This window comes from Pinus tabuliformis, chromosome 5_2 (assembly GCF_031772625.1).
Source record: "Pinus tabuliformis cultivar Carrire ecotype Pingquan chromosome 5_2, CPIR1, whole genome shotgun sequence".
NCBI lineage: Eukaryota > Viridiplantae > Streptophyta > Pinopsida > Pinales > Pinaceae > Pinus > Pinus tabuliformis.
The window spans coordinates 981,064,559-981,070,572 of record NC_142306.1 but is presented as its reverse complement, the minus strand read 5'-3'; the positions used below and the strand labels follow the sequence as shown (position 1 = coordinate 981,070,572).

General features: G+C 40.4%; 1 non-coding gene across 1 annotated transcript; it reads left to right on the top strand.

Annotated features, from left to right (window-relative positions):
- Positions 1–5,551: 5,551 nt before the first annotated feature.
- On the top strand, positions 5,552–5,656 carry LOC149162589 (U6 spliceosomal RNA). The gene has a single exon (XR_016262068.1). It is a non-coding gene; the product is annotated as a U6 spliceosomal RNA (small nuclear RNA).
- Positions 5,657–6,014: the final 358 nt, after the last annotated feature.

The window sequence follows — 6,014 nt, the reverse complement described above, 5'->3', positions numbered from 1 at the left end:
GAAATATTTATATTAAAATAGTAGCGATCAAAGGAAGCTGGCTGTGAAAGACAAGCTTCGTAAGATCAAGTGTGAAAAGGGCGACACGATCTCTACATATCTAAACAAGCTCACCACTTGTAGGGATGAGCTTGGAAGTGTAGGGATCACAATCGCTGATGATGACATGGTCAGTCTTGCACTCCTCGGTCTTCCTAAGAGCTGGCATAGCTACCAAGACTCGATTAATGGAAGAGAAAAATTGCCAGATTGGGGACGACTTTGGTCAGATCTGATGTAGGAGGAAATAAGAAGAAGCACCAGAGATGGATCCTCATCGAAGCAAGATGATGAGGAAAATCTAGCCTTAGCGAGTAAGGTGAGGAAAGGGAAAGGGAAGGCATTCCATTCCAAATCTGGTTCTTCCCATGGTGGGAAGAAGATTGACAAATCGAAAGTGTGATGCTTTCATTGTCATGAAGTGGGCCATTATGCTATGAATTGTCCACAGAAGAAATCCAGCAAGGGTTCCTCGAAGGGATCTGATGGTGAGGCACTGGCCTCACAGTTTGAGATGGATTTCTCGCTTATCGCATGCATCGTTTCATACAGGGTGGGATGTGTGTGGTACCTGGACAATGGATCTTCATTCCACATGTCAGGTAACAAGAATCTTTTTAGTACCTTGGAGGAGAAGGATCTCCAGATGCAAATCGAGATGGGCGATGATGGAAAGTACCATGTTTCAGGTGAAGGTACGGTTGTGTTTGATAGGGAGCATGGAGATCCCCTCACCTTGACTGATGTAAAGTATGTACCAGGTCTGAGAAGAATCTTGTGTCTGTCGATATGCTAGAAGATAAAGGCTATGATGTAGTCTTTAGTAAAGGAAAGGTATTCCTGAGGCATATCGGTAGTGGACAGACAAAGCGAATAGGGATTCAAGTCAAGAATCTCTACAAGCTGGAGGTAGACGACTGTGCTGCTTTGAGTTCCAAAGCTGAGATGGTGCAGAGCCAAGATGTGAGCGAGCTATGGCATAGAAGACTGGCCCACTTTCACCATGGAGCCTTGAAGATCATGCAGCAAATTTCTACTAGATTACCCAAGGGAAAACTTGAGTAGAAGACTACATGCAAAGGTTGTACCTTGGGTAAGTATGCGAAATCTTCCTTTCCGGATTGAGACAATATAGCTGGAGCAATCTTGGAGCGAGTTCACTCAAACGTTTGTGGACCTTTCTCTACAGCCTCCACCACTAAACAAAGGTACTATGTTATTTTTGTTGATGATTTTTCTCATAGATGCTGGATCTACTTTATGCAAAGGAAGGATCAGACCTTCTTGAGGTTTTGTGAGTTTAAAGCCTTAGCAAAGAAAGAATCTGGAAAGAAAATAAAAGCCTTGCGTAGCAACAATGGTGGAGAGTATGTCTCCCAACAATTTAAAGACTTCTGTGCTGTAGAAGGTATTAAATGGGAATTGACGACACCCCATAACCCACAACAGAATGGGGTGGCTGAAAGGAAGAACAAATCGATTATGGGAGAAACTTGAGTGATGTTGCATGACCAAAGCCTACCACTGCATTTGTGGGCTAAGGCATGCAATACAGCAATATACTTGCAGAATAGAAGCCCGCACCATATACTGGGGATGAAGACACCTATGGAGGCCTATTCTGGGAAGCGACCTGATGTAAGTCACTTCCGAATCTTTGGATCATCAATTTACTATCATGTGACCAAAGATGCCAGGAAGAAGCTAGACCCAACAACTGAGTTGCGAATACTTTTGGGGTACACGGATACACCACACAACTATCGGGTGTACCTACCTTCCACTCAGAGGAAAGTGGTACGCAGGGATCTGAAGTTCGACGAGCAGAAAGCCATGCACTTATCACTTGAGAGGGAGCTCGAGTTGCATGCAGATGAGGAACCTTCAGTTCCTAAGGTGGAGGAGACTTAGATTGATGCAGAGCAGCCACATGCAGAGGATCCGGGAGTGGACACAATCACTCATGCTGAGACTTCCAGAGATGGGCGGAAATGCTCAAGGGAAGTTGACAGGTTGATGCTTGATGTACAGGAGCATGTGGGACAACCATCTTCTCAGAGCAGATAGAGGAGGTCACTCGAATGGTACACTAGGTACATGGCCTTGGTTGGGGAGTGTGTAGATACCAAACCTTCTTCATTCGAGGAGGCAACACAACAACCAGTCTGGGTTAATGCAATGGTAGAGGAGTACGACTCTATCATTCAGAACAGTGTGTGGGATGTTGTCCCAAGACCTCAGGGTAAGTCAGTGGTGAGTTCTAGATGGATTTACAAGGTAAAGCAGGTAGTTGATGGCAGTGTTGAGAAACATAAGGCAAGGTTTGTTTCCCAGGGTTTCTCACAGGTCGAGGGGATCGACTACGATGAGAATTTTTCTCCTGTAGCAAGGTACTCATCGATTAGATCGATATTGGCACTATCAGTTCAGATGGGGTGGAAGATCCACCAAATGGATGTGAAGACAACATTCCTCAATGGGAAGATCGAGGAGGAGGTGTACATTGAGCAGCCAGAAGGTTTTGAAACCTTTGATCATGAGTCGCATGTGTGCAGACTCAAGAGGGCTCTGTATGGTATGAAGCAAGCACCCTGTGCTTGGTACACCAAGATTGACAACTATTTCACCAAGTTGGGCTTCGCCAAGGGTGAAGTAGATGCGAACCTTTACCACATCATGGTAGAAGGTAAACCATTGATCATTGTTCTTTATGTTGATGATTTGATTTATGACAGGTGATGATAAGGTGATACAGTCTTGCAAGGAGGACCTTGCAAGAGAGTTTGAGATGAAGGACATTGGCCTTATGCACTACTTTCTAAGCATGAAGGTGTGGCATAAAGATGGGGAAGTATTTGTGTCTCAAGGCAAGTATGCCAATGAGATACTCAGGTGCTTTCACATGGAGAATTGCAAGCCCATGAAGACTCCTCTCCCTGGGAATTGGAGGAAGGAGGATGCTACTTCAGGTGAGGTAGTAGCTGCTACTGTTTATCGGCAGCTAGTGGGTTCACTTATGTATCTGGTGAACACATGACCCAACTTATGCTTTGCGATGAACCTACTGAGTTAAGCTATGGTTCAGCCTACCAAGCTGTTTTGGAAGGTAGCGAAGCATGTGCTGAGATACCTCAGAGGCACATCTCAGTTCGGATTGTGGTATAGATGGACAGAGGGAGTGAAGCTTCAAGGCTTCACAGATGCGGATTGGGAAGGAAGTCCATTAGATCGGAAGAGCACTTTTGGAGGAATCTTTAACCTTGGTTCAGCTGTAGTTTCATGGTACAATAGGAAATAGAGATCAGTTGCACTTAGCTCAGCTGAGGCTGAATACATGGCTGCTCGTCAAGCTGCATGTGAGGCCATTTGGATGTGGAAGATTCTAGTGGGATTGTTTGGTTAGATGATGGATCCTACAGTGATCTACTGCGATAACCAGAGTTGTATCAAACTCTCTGAGAATCTAGTTTTTCATGACAGGTCCAAGCACATTGATATCCGGTATCACCATCTTCGAGACTGTGTGGTCAAGAGGATCATGTTGTTGCTATATGTTTCGACCGAGGAATAGGATGCAGATATTTTGACTAAGGCATTGTCAAAATGCAAGTTCAAGTTCCATAGAGACAGGATTGGGGTTATTGATAATCCCTTTCTTGTTGAGAGGGATTGTTGAAAATAGCAACAAGAAATGCTAAAAATAGAATTGCTAAAAATAGCACTGCTATAAATAGCAGTTCAGCCAGTATTGATCTTAGAAACAATGGATGGAAAAATGGAAGTGCTAAAAAAAAGCATTCTATAAATAGCATTTTGGGATACCTTCCTATTTTAGTCAGTCCCTAAACTAAAATAATGAACTAAAATTCGAATTTGATCTTAGCAGTTGTTTGTAAAATAATTAATTCATTCATTTTGAGTTAATTAGTTAAGGAAAATCAAACATGAAGTCTATGTGGGGACGTGCAACAGTTTCTCCATTAATTGCGGAATTTATCCATCACTTAAAGAGATAAGGATGAATTGTAATATTGAGTTGTAATTAGTTGACTCAGTTAACTGAGTCAAGTCCAGTTAGATTAATTCAAACAATTTGTTGAATTAATGTAAGTTCAGTTAGTTAATGCTTGCATGCATGTAACTACTGCACTTCAGATAACTGAGTATTCTCTCATAAATAACTCATGCATGTCAGTTCAGACAGAGATCTAGTTGAGATCAAATGGAGGGGCAGTGTACTATCAGTTGCTAGAATATTCCATTGTGAATATTCCTTGCATGTAGAAGGAATTCTTTCCTTGAGGATTGTGCAGTTACTTCTTTAGGTTTAGTGAGTGTGATAAGGCCAATTCACACATGTGACATCATTGGACCCCAAGAAAAACTATGCAAGGAAATAAGAGGCTTGGAGGGCTTGAGGAGGACATATACTATGTCTATTTAGTATGTGAGCTGTATTGTTTGATTGCATAGAGAGCAAGATAGATTGAGAGATGATTCTTTTTGTAACATGAACAAGATTTCCACTTGTATGATAATACAGAGATTGGGGTTTTAGGCTGAGGCTTTCCCGGGGTTGTTTCTTCTATGTTATGTGTGATTGATTTCTCATTCTCAGTTATATGTGTTCTCTTGATCTTGCTCAATTTGTTTAAGCTTCCGCAAAGTGTTGTAGAAGTAGATCTTGTATTGTGTTTTAGTATATTGCATAATCTGTTGATCTACAATGGGAATTTCTACAATTTTTATTCAATACATTTAAGATTGTATAGATAATTGGGAAAGACTTAGCTAAGGATTAGCCTCCCTGACATCTCTTGGTAAAGTTATACTTGGGTAATTAAACAAGCAATTTGTTTGTTTTAGTTACTGTACAATTTGTAGATTGTTGCATTATGTACAATTCCTATATGTGTTAAGGTTTGGCCATAAAATATCTTTCTACACACTTTATAATCCCATTAGATAATTAAGTATTCATATTGTATATATAAATCAAACTAATCGATGAAGCTATTTATTAATTTCCCAACATGAAATTCGTTGTAGTCACACTTTGATTTATAAATACTATAGGTTGACATGGTCAACTTGGGTAGTTGTAGGGTGAAACATAGTTTTTTCCTGCCCACAATTGCACCATCTTCCCTGTGATGGGAAACCATTTTTTCTGATTGGGTTCCCCAAACTTCATTATGGGGAGTGTTTGAAACATTGGCTTGTAATATCCAATTTTTTAATCACAACATTTGAAAACAAAAAGTGCATATCAAGAAAGAATGAAGGCAGGGTTTTTATGAACGTTGAGGCGATACTTACCGCTAGTGCTAGTGCGGCCCCTCTACAAATTACAGACAAAGAAACAAAGCAGATGATCCACTTCAGTAAATTCGGTTCACCATTCAATAAACAAGATCATTATCAGATGAGCCTTGGACTTCACTAAAGCTAGTTCAATCAATAAGATCAATCAACAGACAAGCCTTTGACTTTAGTAAAGCCAATTTGACATGGAATGATATAGATCCATTCCATAAAATTGAAACAATACCCAAAATAGTAGCATGTCTCCTACACAAGGATGACACACACAAATCGAGAAATGGTCTAAATATTTACTAGAATTAAAAAAAAAAGCAAGAATGTGGGTGGCAGGAACATCAACAAGATTTCAAGCTTCAAAATCTTTATTGTAAAGGTTCACAAATCACAACCACATTGTAGGAGCTTAAATGAAATGGCATCATGATTCATAGGAACATAAAACTGCAAATGGGTGTGAGAAATTATGAAATGTCCCTTAAAAGTTGAAGCGTGAAATCGACAGTTTGAAGATTTTAACACCTATCATTTATGACGTGTAATTATTTGATTATACATGTCAAACATGGACAATCACACTATAATAACTCAATAGATGATGAGTTCATATCAACTCCACATAAATAATTTTTAACAAGTGTAATGTGAATGGT